The 24,926-nt window shown below is 31.2% G+C and overlaps 1 long non-coding RNA gene across 1 annotated transcript; it reads left to right on the forward strand.

Moving 5' to 3' along the window:
* The first annotated feature begins 1,250 nt into the window (after nucleotides 1-1,250).
* On the forward strand, nucleotides 1,251-24,839 carry LOC143074300 (uncharacterized). The gene is made up of 3 exons (XR_012977781.1): nucleotides 1,251-2,199; nucleotides 23,395-23,485; nucleotides 24,785-24,839. It is a non-coding gene; the product is annotated as an uncharacterized LOC143074300 (long non-coding RNA).
* The last annotated feature ends 87 nt before the right edge of the window (nucleotides 24,840-24,926 follow it).

The raw sequence follows: 24,926 nt of genomic DNA on the forward strand, positions 1-24,926 counted from the left end.
GTATTTCTTCATATTTTATGCTTCAAATAGCAAGTAAAGGGATGACATTACACTGTTTAAGTCATGAATTTTAAAGTAAAGTAGATATTTTGTCCAGCTAAAAAGGTTAAAAATTAACAGTTTGGCAGCTGTCAAAAAAAATTTCAAGACTTCCCTTAACATAAAATTTTCCATTTTTTTAGTTAGAGCCGATGAAGTTTTCAATAATTTTTATGTAATTTGTCCCAAAAGTAGTGCAAAGCTGTAAAAATGTTATTGAGGTGGGACAAGACAACAGCGTTGCATTTTAGTGTTTCTGATGTGTCGGTGTTCTCCTCTTATATTTGATGTGATTCCCTCAGTTTTATTTTGTAACTCGGATTTTGTTTTATTTCTCGATTTATGAATTTTTAACAGCGGTATACTACGTTTGTAAAAGTTATTAAGACTCGAATATTTAATACATCGTATAAATATTTTAAATATCTAGAAGGAAGTGTACACCATTATTTCGCATAAATTATTTTAATAAAAGTTTGTTTATAGTATACATTGCAATAAAGTGACCGGGATCTTCTCAAAGATGGATATTATATCCCTTGTATTGCGTAACTGTTATACTATATGTGGATTTACATGATTTATATCCGGTAACGATAGAAAATGATTTATGTATTACGTTTTTCAACTTTCAAATAATAATATTTGAATTAATCAAATTATAATAGCTTGCATATTTAACATTTTGCATTGTTCCAACAATCAAACAGACGGGTACAATGAGATAACGATTACATTCTGAGGTCTTCGTGAGAGATCAATATTACAATCGCATTTTGTTGTATTTCAACTTCTTGGACAGATGTGCGTTGATATATATGATGTTGATAGGATGGTTTCTGCTACCATAGCTTGTTTAATGGAGAGTTGTCTCGTTGGTACTCATACCGCATCTTCTTATATCTATAAACAGAAACAGTAATAATCTTAAAGACAAATAAAAGACTACTATTACACGTTATCAAGATGATAACCAACGTCACTACCCTTAATCTATACTTCAAGAACATCGTGTATTAGTTGTGATATAGAATATTTATCAAAAAGGATTAGGTACTTTCCGATGATGTTTTTATAGAAAAAAAGACAAGACATCATTTGACATACATTGTGTACCCCTGGTTCATCAACTTTCTACTCAGACTCAAATGTTTCTGTTATCTTTAAACATTATATTTGAATTAAAAATGTGTATGTATTTAAGTAACCGGACAATATTATCAGTTTTATTTACCTGTAAATAGTTATTAAAGGTACCAGGTAAATTCATATTAAAAAAGGATAAAAGAATTGTACTATGTCTAGCAACATAACAGGGAATGAATTAACTATATTAAGATACATGTACTTGGTCCATTAGAAAAAAAACCAGAAAACTGAATAACAGATTCATAGCTTGTGACAGTCACATAAACAACGAGGTGGTGTTAAATATGGTTGTAGGACCTTAAGGTTTCTTAAGATTGGACAGTGGAGTAGCAATACAATAAAACAACGTAAAAATAGCTGGGAAAAGTTTGCCTCACCAGAGAGGTACCAAGCAGAAACAGAATTTCTCTGTTGAATGAAAAGTGACAGAAACCATCAATCACAATCAAAGGATTACACGTTCTGGGAAAGGGACAGTCACTTAAAGAATGTGACGGGGTACAATAGGTTGTAAACGCTGAGATCCTTCCTGAACATGGACAGTTGAGTAATAACATTACATAATAACAAACTGTAAGCACAAGTTGGAAATTAATTAAATCATCCGTGAACATTTTTAGTTGGGCTACAAAAGTTTTCATTATTTTGTTCGAACATGTTGTGTTTTTGTAATCTGTTGTGTTGTTAATATAGAGTAAAATTGGTGTTTCCAGAATCCTATTTTTCTGTTATTGATCTTTTGTTAATCCATTAATACAGGTTATAAAAAAGGGGGTTACACAAAATACATACAAGTAGTGCTACTATTTTGACACAGATTTTTATTCAATACATATTTAATACATATTCAACCTTGTTTACTTTTAACATGTTTTGTTTGCTAACAAGGAAGAAGTGTCAGTTTAAGTCGAAATTTCATAACGATAAATTTGTAACCTCTCCTTTGTTCTATATATCTGTGTCTACATATTTGTATAATAATAGTATATATGTACATCAAAATCTTGTAAGGTAAGAAACAATATGGTATTTATTTTAAAAAGAAATATTTTTTATGATGCTTATGAACATAACAATGAATAATGTAAGCCAGTGAGTCATATACGCGTTTTTATATTAGATAAATGCGTTTGCAATGTTTCAAGCTCAACATCAGCTTAATCGTTCCTTTCTTTTCCAAAATTCCCCAAAATGCAATTTCTCTTTACAAGGGTAAGCAATAGCTCCATATAATTTATTTAATGAATTTACCACAGAAAATGTAGGCAGAAGATCGCAAACATTTCTATTTTTCCTATAATTTCTATTTCATAGGTGAATGTATGTTATTTTAAAAAGACATATTTATTATGAATTATAAATGTAATATTCAATATGTTTATATAATATAACATTGTAGTCACGCAGACATGAACCAAGTTTAAAAAGTACAGGGTTAAAACAAAATTACATAATAGGTGGCTATCGTATTTCTACCCTCATGCTTTTTAAATCAATATCCTTTAACAACGTGTATGTGTTGATAGTTTTTGATAAATTTATGATTTACAATACATGAATAATTACACATTTGAACACTTTAAATGCATTGAGGGGTATATTGAAGTTTGTTCTAACAGTTCTTTAGTTTTGCAATGGTCCTTTTTTGGTAAATCATTTGAAGAATAGTTGTGTTTGCACAATTTTTATAATAGAAATTCAATGTTATAAAGGATAAAATAATACTTTATATATAACGACGAAACACGGTTATAATTATTAGTTTAACTTAACTATGAATGCGTTATCTTCATGATCTGGGTGACGTGTTCTCACTGAAAGATTCAAAATGTGATGATACTGATGGCATCGCTCCGATTTAACGTGATAAAAGACAACGTAAATTATCTACTTATCGAAGCAACGACTAAAATATGCTGCCATAAGAAACATAAAAGAAAAGCAAGTGGAGGCAAAAATGTGTTTCCAGCCGGAGGCTCTACATTTCTTCTCTTTACGCTTTTGTGAAACATTTCTGTGTTGTATTTTTTTTTTAATTCAAGTTTCCAATTATCAGTGTATGATTTCTGGTTATGTTATTAGACCGTGTATATTTACGCCAAACATTTTTCATTTTAAGCTGAAAAAATTGATTTTGCAAAATACTCTACAAATTTAAAAGTTTATTGGTTTGATAAATGTATCAAAAAACTGTTGAATTCACTTCTGAAAAATCATTTTCGTTATGAGATTAGAAATTTGTAATTTTCATGATATTACAATATTTAATTTCACGAGGATAATATAAAAAGTAATGATAAGTTTGTCTTTAAAAGATTTCATCTTATCAACAGTTTGAATAAATTAAAACATTTGAATTTGATTGCTTTAGATAAAAACAAATTTCAATCTCCTTCCTAAGAACAAAATATTGAAATTGCTTACCTTAAGCACTTTTCAATTTGCCTTAAAAAATTGAAAAATGAAAAATGCTCCAACGTGGAGCATTTTTCAATTTGTCTTTCAAAATTGAAAAATGAAAAATGCTCCAACTTCGAGCATTTTTCAATTTGCCATGAAATATTGAACAATGAAAAATGCCCCATATTGGTTGAATTTTCATTTTTTAGAAAATTTTCTCAAAATGAAAATGTTTTTGTGTGTAGCATTTTTCAATTTTTGTAATCGTTTGACAAAATGAAAAATGTTCTAAAAAGGTTAAAGAAATTGATATAAAAGATATTGAAAAATAGATAATCAAATAATTTTTTCATTCATTGTTAACACTTTAGAAATTTTGTTTTTATGCTTTAAATATAATACACATGTGTGTATGTGTGAACCCGTAGATGCACATTTATAACCTAACCCCGAAAAGATAGATGAAGAGCAACGCACCAGCAATTTTTTTACTGATGTGGCACAGAATATCATGCAATCTTTATTAATATTCTATATGTATCAGTTAAATCAAATAGATATTGGTATGTTGAATTCATTGATAAAGATATTTAATTTTACTCTCAAGTTTAGTATTGTTTTAAAAGTTAATAAACATTTAATATAAGATCTGAGCCATTAATGAGTGTTATGATCAAGGTATAACTATGCCTGATTTGAAAACGAAGTTGAGGTTTTTTAAATGAGTATGCAAAGCTGGTAACAATAACAGAGTGATCTAAGCCCCAACGACAGAAGAGAGAGTTATTCACAAATGTAAAGTAAAAAAAATGTAAGATGGACTTTTAATAAATTAAAATTTCGTACTTTCATGCACTGGCTACGCGTTTGGTAATATCCTCGGTGACAACCTAGAAAAGATGTAAAGATAAAAACAACACCTAGGAAAGCTGTTCTTTTCCCAATCTCCATATATTCCTTCCAAATACGGCTTATTTTGGAAGTCATTTTTTTAACTAGATAACATTAATTTTTTCACTGTTTTTGATTTAATTATTTACTTAAGCTATTCAGATACCAATAGTGCTTTAACATTTGACATCCATCGTCTCAGCTGTTCAGAATTACTCGGGTTACTTTTTGGTCCCGCGAGCAGGGTGCTGAATTTTTTTTTTTCTGTTTTTAACTGAAATACATTATTTTGGGAAAACTAATCAGGAATGAAGTGGACTAAAGATACGACTGTCGTTAGGAGAAATTTTGAAAACTTAGGTGTATAATTGTTCATGTTGTCTTTTGTTTTTATATTATGGTTTATTTGGTAAATGTATAGTAAAATAGGTTTGATGTTGTCAAGACTGATATTGCTGATTACTTTGTTCATTTTGAGACAGATTTTCTATTATTTAGAATGAATGTGAGGTGGCATTTCAGTTATAAATGAACTTCAAATGTGAAGGTAGTTTACGTTTCTTAAGATATAAGAAGATGTGGCATGAGTGCCAATAAGACAGCTCGTCTTCTAAGTCACAATTTTTAAGATAAAAACCATTATAGGTCAAAATACGGTCCCTACACAGAGTGTTGGTTCACACCAAACAGTAAGCTATAAAGTGTCCCAAAAATGACAAGTGCAAAACTATTCAAACGGGAAAAACAACGGTATAATCTATATACAGAACGAGAAATACTTATGAATCACATGAACAAACGACAACAAGTAACATTAGAAGATAACAAAACCTTTAAACAGACTTATTAAGAAGGGATATAGTTACTATACTGTTGTCAGGTCATTAAAGTTTGCATATTTTGGCTTAAATATTGATTCACTTATAGGGTCTTTACATCGGAATTAAACAGATTTATTTAAAAAAAAAACAGTTGTTGGCATGACACGGGTTATGTTCTCCTCTTAAATACTTTATGATTGTATAATACTAAACCCCTAACGGGAGTTGCCTGGAATTCCTACGATGAAGACGTAATCGTTCAATCAGTTTAATTGAGGCTTGGAGCTGTCATGTCAGTAACTGCTAGTAGTCTGTTGTTATTTATGTATTATTGTCATTTTGTTTATTCTCTTTTGTTTTCTGACAGCGGACTCGGAATTCTCTTGATCTGAATTTTACTGTGCGTATGGTTATGCGTTTACTCTTTTACTTTGGCCAGATGTATTGGGGGAGAGATCTCAAAAACATGTTTAACCCTACCGCATTTTTTGCACCTGTCCCAAGTCAGGAGCCTCTGGCCTTTGTAAGTCTTGTATTATTTTTATTTTAATTTTTTTGTGTATAGTTTGTTTAGTATGACGTCCATTATCACTGAACTAGTATATATATATATTTGTTTAGAGGCAAGCTAAAGGACGCCTCCGGGTGCGGGAGTTTCGCGCTGCATTGAAGACCTATTGTTGACCTTATGTTGTTGTCTGTTTTATGGTCGGATTGTTGTCTCTTTAACACATTTCCCATTTCCATTCTCAATTTTAGAAAAGGGTATTGTCTATATAAAAAATAGAAGGTTCAAAATTATTATGTCTGAAGCTGTCAGGGACAAGATAAAAATTATCAATATTTTGAGTCAGAGATGGGAGATCTTCCAATGATGCCGCCCCTCCCCCTCCAAAAAAAAGTAAACAACACTAAAATCTTATTCCGACATTACATATGGAATTTTATTTCATTCACGTGAATGATGTTTGAGTGACTCGGTATGCGCCTTTTCCTAATTATACATAAATTCCTCTTTTTTTGTTCTCCAGATCCCACCTTTGGTGTCCCCTTTATTTCATTACCCAATTTTTATAATCCTATATCCAACATCCCCTTTTTGTAACCTCAACATCACCCCTCTCTATATCCCACTTCGAGGGCTACTTGCAAGATTCATTTTTATGCCCAAAATTATCAGCCTGATATGGAACAGTTTCGTGATCCCTGTAAAAAAAAACAAAAAACTTATGACTTTCTGTTTACATAACGCATATAAAATGGGAGCGGATGAGCTACAAACAATATAATAGTATAAAAAAGCGGCAACATCGATAAATGTTTTAATAAAATTATTTAAAATTTCTCAAATTACAAGAGTGCACGCGCTGAAATGTCTCTACTTCTTTACTAATCATTGATATTATGGTGAGGGGGGTCGGAGGGGTCCTGATTCCGAAATCATGGACGTAAAAACATGAAATACATTGTAGCGAGGTCCCGAAAAAGGTTCTGCCCACTCCTATGTTGATAGTCCTAAATATAAAGCTATCCTACAACGATCACATAAACTTAACATGGTCCAAGAAAATTAGGCCAAGATCATTTAAACACAACAAGAAATACATGTACTCCTTACAATAAATCACTAAGTATAATTGACCTTTTTCTTATAGTTTCTAAGAAACAGACTTAACCGAGAAAACTAAACACACGAACCATGAAATTAAGGTCAAGGATCCGAACCTTGGCAGGCAGAGGTGCACAGCTTACAATTTTTCCATACAGCAAATATATTTAACATATAATTGCTTATAGTGACACGTTTAGAATTTCCTAAATATTTGACGTAAATAGAAAATCCTAGTTTGTCGTAATTACAGTTGTCGATTATATATACATGTGGTTGTTTTGTTGGTGTGTTTCGTTTTTGTTAACTCTATCGTCCGTCGGAAAGGAATAACAGTATTTGACAATCAAAATGATCTAGGCCCGTTTCAGATGACAGAGGGTCCATTCCGGAAAGTTATAAATCAATACACGAGACTGGATACATGAACTTTCACATACTTTATTTTTCCATCTAACATGTATATGAACAATCACAGTTCATAAAGCATATTTACAAAACATTAATCATGGCAACATACATTAACCCGCCGCTGCTCGTAGATCGAGAGCGGGGCAAACCGGTGCGTCACATGGTTCTCTCTATTTCTATCCCCTTTTCGTTTCAAAAGTAACCTTTATAAAATATGATCATAGAAACGTTTTTGACCAATGAAAACAGAAAAGGGTTGATGACCATTGTTATCAAAAAGTATTCTCACGACATAATCTTAATCCATAAATATTTCCTAGTAACGCTGAAACGACTAATACATGTCTTTTATAAAATTATTTGAAAAATAGTTCAAAATCTTGTTTCCTTATAAAACGCATTTCTAGCGTAATAAAAATATTGAAACTAAATTACGCACAAGAAATAACTGTTTATGCCAAACACGACACAAAAAGATGAAAATTCTAAAATTCACAATTTCACGCATTTTTACAACATGACAATAGTTTAAGAAAATTAGACCAAAACTAAAAAAACTGAACACTGAGCAATGAACAGTGAAAATGAGGTCAAGGCTAAATAAAACCTGCTAGACTGACATGCACATCATTAAATATTTCCATACACCAAATAAAGATGACATATTGCATATAGTGTTAGAAAAAAAGACCAAATATAAAAAAAAACTTAACTTTGACCACTGAACCATTAAATTTGATCAAGGTCTGATAACCACTATCATGCTTGACACATCTATATCATTTCCGCTATTGTTCAATAAAATATCGTCATTCGATCTCGATGGACCAGCAACGCGTTGTGACTCAGGTTGGATTGGTTGATCCGGCATGTTTACTGGATCAAAATTCGATTCAGAGGCTCCTCTGATTCTACATCTATCCCTACCATCACACCCCCTATTTCTGGTACATTTTGTTAAAATGCCTGTGTTGTTTTCGAGAGTTCTACGTATTTTAAATGACAATTAGATGGAATTAAATTGAACAGTATTTATATGGAACATGATGTTGACGATATTGACGAGAGCGTAGTTAGATCACGGTATGAAAGTGGAAAGGTCTTAGACTGATCGTTGTTAGAGCGGGAAAACAATGAAAATCCAAACCTTCATCCTGCTCGTACCGTGACTCACCTTTTAGATCGCGGTGAGAGTTGTGCAATATTGGTCTAGTGTGATTTGGGCATAAAACATGCTCCTTGTTTCTTTACCTTTCCTATTGTTCAAAATGAGAAACTGGTTCTCGTCTTGTATTTTTGCTACCATACGAAACCTGCTTTCATCGTGTCAGAATACATTTTTTAATAATCGTGAAATATATATCACTTATAGTTCAGTAATTTCATTTATTGTTATTGATCGTAACGCAATCAATAAACATAATCAATACAGAAGAAACGTTGCTATCTTACTTTTTCTTAATTTCCCCATTAGCATCATCAATTGATACATGTACATTTATAAAAATTCATATATATGGCACATGAAAATATATAACGCTGCCGCACGCTCTCCGTGTATTCATTTACTCTATTCGTGAATGGCGTGCTTTGTAACTGACCTGACGAGTACTAAACTAAGCGTAATTTCATAAAAAAAAAAAAGATGTGGTATGATTACCAGAGAAACATTTTTTCCCCACCAGACATTAAGTGATAATGAAGTAAGCAAATATAATTCATGGTACAGTCTTCAACATTTAGGAAAACCAATACCTCAAAGCAAGCTACAAAAGATTTAAAAATGAAAAATTTAAAACAATTCAATTCATTCGAGAAAAAATAATTTTACGGCTCATATATAGAACTCTAAGTGATTAAAGATCACGAAACTCGTTTTAGGTGCGCAACCATCCCCTTAACATTGAACAGTGATAAACAGCACTATAAAACATCTTATAAAATCAGTTGAAAAGACTTGACTCATTAAAAAAATAAATAAATAAAGGGCTACGCTGTAAGCCCATGATACTCCCCTTGTCCTTATGTTTGAAATGAATTTTCTCAACGAATATTTTCGAATTACTTTATTAAGGTGTTGAGAACCTTTGGTGACTCCATAGTTTAAGTGTCTTTAAAAAGTACATAGTGAGCAGTGGTCGTTACATACAAACGTTCACCTAAATTGTTCCAGTCAATGGATGAATTTAATGTGTCAATCAATGACCACAGCCACACTGTTTTGAATTTCATTCTATAAACAATTCACTAAAGATTTATAAAATTTTGTAAAAGTTTTTATGAGTGATTGTCCAAACAATGGAGAAAAAAAACTTTTTAAAGCATAAAATTTCATGACACGGAAACGTAAAATCTGAAATTTTTCAAAACCGAAAGGGAGCATACGTCAATAGATATAAACCATTCTTCGAAGTTTGATTAAAGTTGATGGAAGCATTTTTTAATTATTGTCCGAAAACTGGAAAATCACCCCTTTTTAAGGATAAAATTTCATAACATGGAAACTAAAAATTTTAAATTTATAAAAATCGAAAGGGAGCTTACGTCAATAGTCAATAATCAATTCAACAAAGTTTCATAAAAGTTGGTGGAAGCGCTTTTTTATTAATTGTCTGAAGTGTGGGCGACGGACGGACGGACAACAGTATACCATAATATGTCCCATTTTAGACGGGCGTATAAAAACCAAGAAGCAAGTTATTAAAAAGGCTAAACGCATAGTACAGATACAAACGTGCCTGAAGTTTGTGATGGTATAAAGTTCTAAGCGAATAACAACCTATCAACCATCATGTGTCTGAGTCTACAAAATCAGTCATGCAGTAGAATTGCAATGGATTTTGACAAAAAAAAAATACGATAATTTTATTATCGACACCTGTTAGGATTATAAATCAATTGTGTATCAAATAGATCGACAGTTAATTTTTATCAATCTTTTTCTGTAAGTTTGTATTCTCAGCAGAATCTCTATTAAAACTATGGCTTTATAAATCTCTTCATACCTTTTTTCTATTACATCGAAACACGATGATTTGATATAAACTGATATGAACAGAAAAAGATGTCGCTTACACGGCAGCGAAATAACAACCCAACTAAACATATAACCTACAGTCTCTTGGGAAGCACTTATATTGTATTTAACAGATGACAGGGGTCTCTATACATATATTATGTCAACCTCCGGGTTCAAGTCTCTGTCATGCCATTTGGGAGTAGAAAAGAACACTACCAAGATAATGATACATAAGAAAAAAGCGACATGACTCACTAGAAGACGATTTTTACACACACACACACGAAACTTGTACAATGACAAATGATTTATCTATTAAATATTAACTTTTTATTGACCTTTCTTTTGACTAGCAAACAAAAATTAAGGCTATTTAAAAGAGATGTTGTAGGTCCCGAATAAAACGCAAAATCCATGACCGATCATGGTAACAGTCACGAAAGCAGACGGAATGTAGGATGAAAAACTTCAATCAAATAGTTTTGGTGGGAGAGGGTGAGGGGTGTAAAATTGCAGCAAATTTTGTTTATCCAAAATCGATTTTACATATGTCCATATTTTACAATCAATTTTTCCCAAATCAAGTTAAGAAAAAGTGGGGTGTCAGTGAAAAAAATATGTGAATTAAGTTTTTTTTTTTATGTCGTCCTTTACTTCTTGGCTTTGTGGAAGCATTGACAATGTGTACTGTCATCATTGCAGCAATTAAAACACTATGTTTTTCCGTTGGTGCCCCCCTTTTTTGTGGGGAAAATTTGGTTGATTATATAGGTAATCACTGAAGCATGACTGGAGTGCACCCTTTTAAGTTCAGTCAGAGCCACCTTAAATGAAAAGTCCTGGATCCGCCACTGCTGCTGTCGTAAATGGTGGTAGCGAGGATTAACTGTCTCTAATGCTTTACCAACTCTAGCCTCAGACTCGTTGATTCCTTTGCTTGATAAATGGCCTGTCATCATTTTACGACCGCGTATGTGGGTCCAACTTGCAAATAACACACACTATGCGCACATCATGTTTTGAATGTAACTACTAGTATATATTCCATGTACATGATGCATATGGTTTGGAATACATTTGTGTCGATCTGTGTCGATCTGGATTTTTTTTTTTTACTTTTTTTTTTTTATTTCAAAAGAAGATTGTCAATGACTGAGACCATTTTTTGTGTCGACCTATTTGTCCGACAATACTCGTTTTTCTTTCACATATTAAAGATGTAAAATCATATTGAATAAAAGGTAATAGAATGTACATAAAACAGAACCTCATGGGAACTGTCTTATGTTTGTTGAAATACTATTCACATAATTATGATATATTCTTTGCTACATTTGTTTTTCCGGTTAAAGCAAATATATAAGAAGTCATTTATCCTTCGAAATATAAATTTACCACAAATACATGCATGCAAGTTAATTTCATATTTTTCTTTATTAGATGATGCTTATTTGATATGTTGCGACAAAGAATTGTGATATTGTAAGCTTGGGAAAACATGTTTGCATTAACAGATTCAAAATATGGGAAATGCTGTACAATGCAGAAAAATACAAATTTGAAATCAAATACTTATCAGAATAATATAACTTCTACATCCATCCCTCCCCACCCCTATCCATCCGCGAACCCTGTTCCGTGAGCATGTACAAAAACTGACATAGACAATATCTAATATTCTAATATATTCCCTTCTTTTCTAACATGTTAAGTTTGACACTTTCAGCCACGATATGGTTAAGATAAATGCTCCTCCATATACTCTGCATCGCCTATTAATTTCATTTTTAGAACAAAAACGGCTTATTGTTTGCGCTAATGCATGTTTACTTTTCTACATTGGTTAGAGGTATAGGGGGAGGGTTGAGATCTCACAAACATGTTTAACCCCGCCGCATTTTTGCGCCTGTCCCAAGTCAGGAGCCTCTGGCCTTTGTTAGTCTTGTATTATTTTAATTTTAGTTTCTTGTGTACAATTTGGAAATTAGTATGGCGTTCATGATCACTGGACTAGTATATATTTGTTTAGGGGCCAGCTGAGGGACGCCTCCGGGTGCGGGAATTTCTCGCTACATTGAAGATCTGTTGGTGACCCTCTGCTGTTGTTTTTTATTTGGTCGGGTTGTTGTCTCTTTGCCACATTCCCCATTTCCATTCTCAATTTTATGTTTGATTCCTAAAGAATTTGATATCCTGGAGGGGGGGGGGGGCAGGAGGATTTGTTTTTGATCGGTTATTTATTTTTGTAAACTAAGAGGACAGATTATTCATTTTCTGCACTATTGAAGCAAGATTTTTCATTTTCATTAAAGCAAGGAACTGATTATTCATTTTCACCACTATATTTTTGATATTCGAAAACATACAATTTTTAAATGATTTGTTTATTATAACATGTATAAATAATACATATAGTATAGTCAAGTCATTATGTACCATTTAATTAGATTAACCATACCCCTCTGGAGAAATGAATATTTTAAATTCCCAACTGCATATACATGTGTTGTATACATACATAGTATTAAAGTTTAGTTAGAACTAGGCACTTTTTAAAATGTATTGGCAAACATAACGCCGATTGGAGCGATGCACATTTTTTTTTTGACGGGTTTTGAGCCACTGAAGGCCCAAGAAGCTATAGAACAAATGATGCAAAGTCATGCTTTCTGGGTGTTCCAAAGACCCTTTCATAATCTGAAAATGAAGTTTTGTTTTAATAATTTTTTGACAATACTTTGGTCTCAAAGCAAAATGAATAAATTCAGTGTAAGACTGAAGTTTCTAGGGACAACATCAAAAGACCAATGTGCATAATAAAGCAAAAATGGAAATCACATAGTTAAGTCTGTGGCATCTGTTTTTTTTTAAACTCATGATCAACTTCATAACAAAATTGCTAGATAACAAAAGGAATGCAACACTAACAGAATACAGAAGGGCAATCAATGAACACAAGACAAATAAATAAGAAACATTGATCCCGAAAAATCAGTGCTATAAGTCTGAGGGAAAACAGAACTTTCTGCTTGCAAGGCTGTGAACACAATTTAATATGGAGACAAGCGTTTGGTTTTGAAATTTCCTACATGTAGTTACGGCCCTGTTAAAATAAAAGTGAGGTAAGGTTTCCTGAGACAATATACCTCAAGTTAAATGAAACCAATTTTCAGACATTTCAAGTATATTTAAATAATATTTATACTTTTGTGATTGAAAAATTTGGGAAGTGTTTCCCGATTGTTTTGGGGGGAAAAGATGAATTTATGAAGAATCTGGTGCCATCTCATACTTTCGATTAGAACTGCCGAGTTATTTATTTTCTATACATTTCAAGTCAGGTAATTTATTTTCAAACTACCACAGAACAAACCATTTATTTTGTGATTATCAAGGCTGAATTATCTATTTTCAAAATTTTCCTGCACCCCCCCCCCCCCCCCCCCAGAATATCAAATGGTCGTCCCCTTACAACATGTACATGTATATAAACAAATGACTTCTTTCTTCACTTCGAGAGAACTAAATTAAAGATTTCAACCCCGACAATTCAAAGAAAGACATGACAAAGAAAAACAAAAGTCAGATATATAGATATATTGATATATACAATGAATGACAGATTGATAGATCGAAAGATAGATGAAAACATATAGCTACAAAGACAGCTAGATATATAGATAAATAGAAAGAATGATTTTTTTTGGTGGTCATTATCGTACTTGTCATTGTACCATTCTTGTTCGGTATTTGTTGATATCACACATAGTTCACACACATACACACACACACCTTAAAAAGATCTTCAAGATATATTGCGATTAAAACTAGAAAAAAGAAAACGGAAATAGTAAAACATTTAATAAAAAGTGTCAACAATTTAAACATTTAAACGCCTATTTTGAAACAAATTACATTTTCGTTCATATTATTACACATTTAAATAATGAACATTTTTCAAATTTGAATATTGCACAGTAAAATGAAACATGAAAAATTGGAGCATTTTTCATTTTTCCATATCAAACGTCAAATTGAAAAATGCTCCACGTTGGAGTATTTTTCATTTTTCAATATTTGAAGTCAAATTGAAAAAATGCTCCATGCTTGAGCATTTTTAATTTTTCAATATTTTAAGTCAAATTGAAAAATGCTCCACGTTAGAGCATTTTTCATTTTTCAATATTGTAAACTAAATTGAAAAATGCTTAAGGTCAGTATTTTCAATATTTGCTTTTAAGAATGAAATTGAAATCTGGTTTGTTTTCTAAAGCAAACAAATCCAAATGTTTAAATATATTTAAACTTTTGACAAAATAAAATCATTTTTAACACAAACTTATTGTTATTTGTTTCAATATCTTCGTAAAATCAAAAATACAATTCCATGAAAATAACAAATTTCAAATCTCATAGAGAAAATGTTTTTTCGAAAGTGATTTCAATAGATTTTTGTTACAATTTTCAAACCAACTACATTTAAAATTTGCAGAGCAATTTGAAAATTTATTTTTCATTTTAAAATGATAAATGTTTGGCGTAAATGTACACGGACGGTTATTGTCTTGTCTACTGCACTGTTGAGAAACTGTCTGTATTCATAGTTTTACATATTCACAATTGATGACGGTTGACACTTACAGGTTCTGCAGTTAAACGATTTTAATAATACCGTACACTTAATGCAAGAGGAAAGACATTTGATTATCTACCATTGATTAGAGCATGCTTAACAATAATCAATAATCATATTTCAAATTGGCCATCATCTGATTTCATATATAGTGACCGATTTTTCCTAAAAAATATGAGCTTAACCTCGATGTCTGGTAGCATAATGTTGATACTTTCTAGTTTCATTGTCTGTAATTTTGTTGTTTTCGATTCGACTGCCAGCTTTTTATACCTTCTTGGTCACAAGTGGTCAGCTTGAAGAAACATTTATATTAACTACATTATTGTTAATGAACTTTACCTTGGTATAATCAGTACACACATATCCTTCTAAACAGTTTTGATTTCAAAATCTTATTACCAGAATATAAAGTATACACTCAGGCATTTATTCTACTTAACATATTTAACATTCTGTAGTGTACCAACAATGAAATATATAGGGACACAGTGATATAAAGATTACATTCTGAAGTCTTCATGAGAGATTAATTTTGCTATCACATTTTGTTATATGTCAATCTCAAGGACAAACGTGCGTTAATATCCATGATATTGTGAGGAATAAAAGATAAAAAAAAGTTATGTGTAATAACAAAAATGAAAAGATATTACTTCACACTACTTTCCTTTACCGATTTAGTTACTTGCATATACTTAAGTTCAATTTGAAAACAAAATAAGGGGTAAATGTTTGCAAACGAACAAGATATCACGGTGTATTCCTTTGTTTAACCTTATTTGTTCCAGGGAGTAATATAAATTGACTTTTCGATCATGTGTCAATGTTTTGTTCATGCAATGAATGTTCCAAAATAAAAAAAAAATCTTGGTAATGAAATATTAATTCTATAATATAGGACATATTTTTTACAATTTGCAAAAAGTTTAAAATAAAACAAAATTGATCCATTATGTCTGTTGAAGTTATTTGGATTCATATGTTTAATACATTGTTTAAGGTGGTATGGGAGTCTTAAATAAAAAAGATAGAATTTTCTCATACTTTGCCAAAATGTAGTATCTATTGATATACGTTCATTTTCCCATTTATCTTTTTATTTATTGTAAACCTGTCGTGTTATGTTGTCATTTAAATATCATTATTAACACTGCAATTCAAGCGGGAGGTTTCGCATGCCACAAAACCAGGTTCAACCCACCATTTTTTTCATAAAATGTCCAGTACCAAGTCAGGAAAATGGCCATTGATACTTTATAGTTCGTTTCTGTGTGTGTTACATTAAGGTGTTGTGTCTCTGTTGTGTCGTAGTTCTCTTATATTTGATACGTTTCCCTCAGTTTGAGTTTGTAACCCGGATTTGTTTTTTTTTCTCTATACATTTATGAATTTTGAACAGCGGTATACTATTGATGCCTTTATTTATTCAAAAATATAATAAAAATGATAGGTCACGGCGCCTTTTCTTAATCTACAGGTTGTGACACATTTTGTTTGGATATCGATTATACAGGGGAAAACACTATTTTGTGATTAAAAACTAAATTAAATGAAAATTCATATTAGATATCTGCATTCCTGCATCTAACTTTGCTAACTTGATAGACAGTATGGACCATAGGTTCTCTGTTTTTTACAATCCAAGATGAAGAAAGACACCCATAGCACCTTTAATATCTAGAGGAAGTTTATACTCTTATTTCGTATGAATTATTTCAATATAAGTTTTATATAGTATAAATTTCAATAAAGTAACCGGGATCTTCACATAAATGGATATCATTTCACTTGTATTTCGTAATTTTAATAATATATGTGGATTTACATGAACTATTCAATAACGATAGAAAATGATTCAATTCTTTAGGTTTTCCAATTTCACTAAATAGTATTTGAATTTATCAAAATGATAATGGTTTGCATACTAACGTTGTGCATTGTACCAACAATCAAATATACGGACATAATGAAAAAAAGATTACATTCTGAGGTCCTCGTAAGAGATCAATATTTCAATCGCATTTTGTCTCATTACAATCCGTCTCTTGAACGAATGTGCGTTGGTATATATGATGTTGTTATGATTCTTTCTACTTGCATAACTGGTTTAAAATTTATAGTCATGTAATCTTAAAACAATACGTTTAAATTGAAAATTGTATGTCATATTGGTACTAAAGAAATCAGACATCGGACTAGGACTTCTCTTAAACTGAATTTTAATGTGCGAATTGTTATGCATTTACTTTTTTACATTGATTAGAGGTATAGGGGGAGAGTGGAAATTTCATAAACAGTTTAACCCCGCCGCAATTTTGCGCCTGTCCCAAGTCAGGAGTCTCTGGTCTTTGTTAGTCTTGTATGATTTTTCATTTTAGATTCTTGTGCATAATTCGGAGTTTAGTATGACGTCCATTATCACTGAACTAGTATACATATTTGTTAAGGGGCCAGCTAAAGGACGCCTCCAGATGCGGGAGTTTCTCGCTACATTGAAGACCCGTGGTTGTCTGCTCTATGGTCGGGTTGTTGTCGCTTTGACACATTCCCCATTACCTTTCTCCATTTTTTTATTATCATTTTTATTTACCCGGAATTCATATTCAGGAATATTTACAGAATTGTACTAGGTATAAATTGCAACATCTAGTAAAAACATTATAGTGGTCAATCGAAACCAGAAAAATGAATTACAGATTCATAGCTTGTGACAGTCACATGAAAACTGTTGTGGTATTAAACATGGTTGTCAGATCTTCTGGATTCCTTAACACTGGACAGTGGAGTAACAACAGATGGAAAGAGGTTGTCTCACCAGATAAGAACTAAGCAGAAACAGAATTTCTATGTTAAATGAAGAGTGACAGACATTTATCGATGACAATCAACGAATTACAAATTCCAGGGATAGTAAATTCACTTAAAGAGTGTGATGGGGAAATCACAATTTTAAGCGCTGAACCCTCCCTGAACATGGACAGTGTAGTAACAACGTTACATAATAACCAACTGTAAGCATACGTAAGGAATAGATTGAATCATCAGGTTGCAGCCGATGTGAACATTTTAAGTTGGGCTATAGTTTTCATAGTTTTGTTTGAACATATTTTTTGTTTTATTACGTTGTGTTGTTCTTATAGGGAATTGTGGCTTTCACTAAACTTATTTTATCTTTTTCTAAGTATCTTTTGTTAATCCGCTATAAAGGTAAAAAAAAAGGGGGGGGGGTCAACAATAAATAACAGTAACGAAGTGTTTGTCATACTTTCATTTGTAATGGTGTTTTTTTTCTAAAATATTTGGCAAAATTCACCATAGATAGAAATTGATGTTGATGATAGATCTTTGACATTCATTTACCGCTGTGTTCAGATATTGGCGATTTAGATATATATTGATTTGATATTGTATAGACACTTGTCCAATGTCCACGACTGTCTGCTGACTTCTAGAAGTCTTTTGAGTTTTGTACATCGTTTTATTACTATCCTATTTATTTTGATTCGAGCGTCACTGATGAGTCTTTTGTAGACGAAACGCGCGTCTGGTGCAAATATTAAATTTTAATCCTGGTATCTGTGATGAGTTTATTGACGTTTATCACACATCTTTTTCAATGCATTTTAAATCTTTAAAATTACAATTTCGAAATTATAAATAAAGTTAAAGGATCAAAATATTTAGGTCATCAAACTTTTTCAAATGCTTTCAGGAAAGAATTCGATGATTTGAAATAAACATTTTAGTTGAATACACGACTTATTATGTTTAGAGGTTACTTCATCTTTGTCACGATTGTGTTATTTGGGTCAATACAATCCTACGTTATCAAAATAAATTCAAAATGAAATAATTTGCATTCCAGTTTGAGGTTTTAATAATATATTCTTTTCAGTTCTTAAACAGTCACTTCGTTGTTGAGCCTTCACACAATTTGTAATAAACTGAAGTAATCTATGAATCACTTATTTATGTTTTTTTAATCTTCGTGAACATGGTGATTGATCTGTTAGGTTGATAGATGTACTTACAAAGGTTAAAGTCACTACAGAGGCGTGCTGTAGAAAGAAAGAAAAAATATCAATACCATATTATCTTTATTTCTAAAATTCGGGTTTCTCTCGCGAAATAAATGTTTTACCTGAGTGTTCATCTATTATAAAAGCATAAACCAATATATTGCCAAAACGTGTATTTTGATAAACATGCGTAAAGCGATTCGAAGAGAGAAACACCGTATAATATAATATACAAATATAACAAATTGTGCAGTGATATTGGACATATAGTTAATTCTAATAATATGATGAAATTTACCGATAACTCTTCATTAATACCAGCTCTGCTATGTTAAAGGGTAGGTTACCATACAATAACGACGGTACAGTTAGGAAATCACCAAATGAATTTCTAGAGAATTTCATTTACTTTTTCGAAGTTTAACTTTTCGAAACAAAACCTAATCGACCTCTTCTAATTCTGCGAATAGAGCTATTATATCTGATTCAAAGTAGTTAGCATTAGTGTTTTCTAAAAATACCCATCGCTGATTATATTACAACAGTTCTATATTTAATAAAATCCATTACACATTATTTCAAACCAGGTAGTATAGTGTCAATTTACGTATAAATTTCATAACGCTAAATTTAAAACCCGGTATATTTTTCATGTATATTTATTTTTACATATTTGTATAGCAGTAGTTACGAGGTAAGAAAAACAAATGATTAATAATTTTAAGAAGAACGTTATGTGTATAATGCTGAAAATATTTATTATCTTTATTGTAACGGGGTAATGTTCGTATCTTCAAAGAGTGGATCCAAACAGACTACACAGTTACCTGTAAATAAATGTATGCAGTATATCATAAACAATGTTATTTTCCGTGTAATATATATTTTCTACATGTTCTAGGCACATATATTCTAGTTTAAAAGAAATTGTTAATAATATGATTATATGTTATATTCAATTTGTCCATATCATGTAACATTGTATTCATACAAACATGAACCAACTTTAAAAATGACAGGTTAAAAACAAAAACAAAAAGCATATTAGGTGGCTATCATATTACTTCCTTCACGCAATTTAAATTCCATATCTTTTCACAACAAGTATACGTTCATAGTTTATGAATGATATATTTGTGAATTACATACTTTAAACATTTTAAAATAACTGTTGTGTGTTAAAATATTCATTAAACCTATTTATAAACCTGTTTGGTTCACATAGAATACGTTTTTTTTTATTTGGGTGAGTTTCGTTTAACAAGCGAATCATATTAAACTTTGATACTTTTAGACATACATTTAACATACAGCCGATAACGTTTTAAGCTTTCACTTTGTCATGTGCATATATTCTATTCTAAATAGTCGAACAATGTCACTGTATTTTATATCCGTATATTCTTATTATTAGTAAGATTTGTAATTATTAACGTAACAGAACCCAAATTGAACCCAATTAGCCTTTATTTAGCAAAATAACTGTAAAAATCTTATAAGTTTTCGTAGAATATTAACAACTTTTATGATTTGACATTATGTCTTTAAAATACCTTATTATATTCACATATTCACAAATTGTTTACAATATGCATCAACAGATAAGTATTTACTGAACAAATGTAAATCTACATAAGACATTTAAGACATAAGACGTAAGATATTTCATTTCACAAAAACCCAGGTTAGTACAACATTTTTTAACAAACAATAAAAATGTTAACATATTTACATTAGAACAACATGGTAAACAAAGGTGCAATAATAGTATATATAATTAATACTGATATTTGACAGGAAGTACAAATTGGCAGCAGTCCTTTTCCGCCAATTACTGTTTTTCAGGGGTATCATTTGCGCCAAATTCTGTTTTTCAAATGTATCAATTGCGCCAATATTCGGAACTCATTTGCGCAAAATCTAACTGTACACATATCTATCACAAATATTACTGATTGATATTATATGTATTCTTATTTTTGGCTTAAAAAGTATCATATGTTCGGAGATATTTCCCCATGAATATGAGCATCGGGAGAGAAATGACTTAAAATGCATTTGACAGTCATGGTACAGATATATATATATATATATATATATATATATATATATATATATATATATATATATACAACTCGTCTAAACATCAACCCAACAATGTAAGATCTGTAAATTTGCTTTCGCAAATTTTTTGTTCTTCCCTCGCCGGGATTCGAACCCATGCTACTGAGATATCGTGACACCAAATCGCCTGCACTGCAGCCGTCCCGCTAGACCACACGACCACCTGGGCTTCACAAAAATAAAGCTTCCGGTGGCCGTGTGTTACCTTTTCTCGTCAGTTTTAATCTAGCGGCGTACTACAGTACATGATATATAAGGCATGGAGATGTTATTGTTACAGATCAGCTCAATTATCTATAGTAAAGGAACCTACAAATTAATGCAAGATACAGTCACAGAAAATAATTATATTTATAAGTACGTCTGAGTCAGTGACAACTCTACAACAGATTTGTCCATCGGATCACCAGCAATGATGGTTATACATGTATGTGTACATAATGTATATACAACTCGTCTAAACATTAACCCAACAATGTTAGATCTGTAAATTTGCTTTCGCAAATTTTTTGTTCTTCCCTTGCCGGGATTCGAACCCATGCAATATTGGAAAAGAGAAGAAAATAGAAGCTTTTCCTGATTATGTTTTAGCCACATATGTTGATGACGTAGTGCTTTGTTCCCACCACGTTTATGGGTTTTACTATTATTAGGAATCATTATGAATTATTTTATGCATTTCAACCTTCAATGTTTGTGTTTTTGGACCATAAGGTGAAGTTACAAGCTACTACATGCATGAAATTGAGAAGTATCTATGCAGCAGCAGTAAGAAGAAGATATGTTTCAGAAAAGGAAACATTTTCAAAAGGTTCCAAGTCCGAATAAAGGAGTAGGGAATTCTAATTGGCGCAATCGTATGTTTAATTTTTTGCGCAAATGATACTATGTAGTTTTAAAACATGTGGCGCAAATGTAGCATTGGAGAAAAGAGTTGTGACGCAAACGGATCTCTCCCTACAAATTATAGTAACATGTTAAATAACACTTTTGCAAACTTTTGCTGTTCCAGTAAGTGTAAATACATCTGATGTATTCATCAGTTCTTTAAATTTTAAAACATTTGGGTTATTACATATATTTAAAGGTAAACATTTAGCTGTTACATTATTGAAAAAGGTACATTTGAATAAGTAATGAATCTCATCACCAAGTACATTAGCATTACAAAGATTACAATGTCTTTCAGTTCTATCAATATTTTAAAATCTGTCCGTTTACATTAGTATCTTTGATCACAAATTAATACAGATAAATGATATGTTAACACTATCATCATGGTGATACTTTCCAATGTGTGTTTTCAATTTTTGTTTATGAATCTGATAGACACCGCGGGTTATATATACATCATATATATATACATATGGCCATCATTACTGTAGAAAGAATTATGGTCAAAATTTAACATATTTTTAGTCAAACAGGTTGACGACCAGGCCAAATATCGTGCCTTGTCGGAATTTTTGAAAAGTTTAAGTGCCCAGTATACAAATGGGACATTTTCATCGTCCATCTTGATGCTTATACCAAACAACGAGAACTATGCATTTATAATTATCTAAAATTGGCACTTTCGAGAGAGGTAAGACAGTTGTTTGCCGTGAATTCCAAATTCTTTAAAGAGATGTTCAAAGTTTTTTAAAGAGATACTTCAAATTATTTAGCCATATTTATTTTTGTTTGGAGCTTTGTCTGACATAAAATCAAGCATATATATGTTCTGAACAGAGTCTAAGCAATAACAACATTCTTGAATTCTTGAAAGTGTAAAACAAACTGTGAGCTCATTTCAATTCGTAAATTTTGAACGCGCTATATCCATTCAGATGAGGTGTCCAATATTAGTTCAACTGGCTCACGTTTTACATTTTTGTTATAAGTGCTAGGAACAAACTTAAACATATACAAAAAATGAAAAATACAGATTGAAAAGAAAAAAAGAATAACAAGGTTAAAAAAAGGGAATAAAAAAAGAAAGCCTTATAACAAATTGAATAAAACGAAAATGATCTTAAAGTATACCTTTTTTGAAGATGACTTAAAATGTAAATAAAGACAACAGTAGTATACCGCTGTTCGTAAGTCATGAGTTGATCGCGACTAAAACTAATCCGGGTTACAAACTAAACCTGAGGGAATCACATCAACTATAAGAGAAAATTAAGAAACAAAATAAAGAATTATATATTTTTTTCGCATAAGTGCTTTTAATAGATTAAAGCAAAGTCATATATTTAATGTATCAAGTATATTCACATGTCTTTTTTTAACAGCAATTACAATGAGAAAAGATGCACACTACATGTACAGCTATAACGCCGGTGAAAATTCTTCTCATAATTCTCATTACAAAATGTGCAAAAGGTAATTTAATTTCTTATAACGTTGTTTTTTATTAGTTTGCTCTCATTCTTATCTTAGTGAAATATCAAAGTAATACTAACTCGTTTCTGAATTCATCTGGTATGAATCCAATATTTGAAATTGGATCTTTAGCAGAAGACTATTTTTGACAAGCTTATAGTATACAATGTACTAACACTTAATATCAGTTTAAAAGATATTGAAGCTGCAAAATGAAACAACTGAAAAAATATTTTTGGCGGAAAAAAGCAATTTTGATAATTCAGGATCAAAAGGATGAATACGTTACTAATACTTCTAAACCATCGAGACGGTTTTACTTATCATATGAAGATGGCAGACATTTTGTTATATGTGAGGATTTTCTCTTTTTGTTACTGCTCATTTTGTTTCACATTAAGCATGCACTGACTAAATAATTTGTATAGTATTCCTGTACGACCTTTTGTGTCTTGTTTAAGCAATAAATATATTTATCCTGATTTAGAGTAATTTCTCGCAATTTGATTGGCTGATATTGTCCCAATAAATTACAGTACAATTTTTATCACGTCAATTGAAATTATCTCTCTTATTTATTACGTCAATTGGAATTATCTCCCTTAAACCATTGACCTGATAAAAACAAATTAAAAAATTGAGTTGCTTTATAGTCATAATATTTTTAATTTTTCAGTTTTAGATTAAATATCTGAAGTATAATATTGATATTGTCCCAAAATTGAATTTGAATATAATAATATGAAATATAACAAAATCAGGATAAATTCGTTACACAGTGTTCAATTGTCCTAAAACGGAATTTATCGGGTCAATACAATTCATAACGGGTTTGGCTTCGCCTCACCCGATATGAATTTTATTGACCCGATAAATTCTCGTATTAGGACAATTGCACACTGTGTAACTAATAATATCCATATAGTTTGTAGTTTGTAATAAAATTAACGCTACCAATTTTCTTGCACCAGATGCGCATTTCGACAATACATGTCTCTTCAGTGACTTACATCTTTTCTGCTATATATTAACAATATCTAGTGAAAAGGCAATTTGGTTTTTATTTCAATGTTTAGGTACTGTATATTTCACAGTAAAACTAATAAGGTATAATATTTTGACTGTTTTTTTTTAGTGGGAAATCTATTTACCACCAACAAGCTTACAAATGACAATACATGATTTGGTCTTTTTGTTTCTTTTATTTATATACTACAGGACCTGACATTACTTTGATGTCAATTGATTTTTAAATGTCGTTTTCTTTTAGTTCGTCTTCATTTTCTTTCATATTAATAGTGTCTTCATTGACTACGGAAACCACAACATCTTCATTGCCTGCAGGGACAACAAGTAAGCATTTTAGTAATGTTATAATGATATTTTATTCGATTGGTTCAATTCCCGTTTGGGATGAAAATTTCAGGAACTCAATTTTTGG

Source organism: Mytilus galloprovincialis, chromosome 5 (genome assembly GCF_965363235.1).
Source record: "Mytilus galloprovincialis chromosome 5, xbMytGall1.hap1.1, whole genome shotgun sequence".
In the NCBI taxonomy this organism is placed as follows: Eukaryota; Metazoa; Mollusca; class Bivalvia; order Mytilida; family Mytilidae; genus Mytilus; species Mytilus galloprovincialis.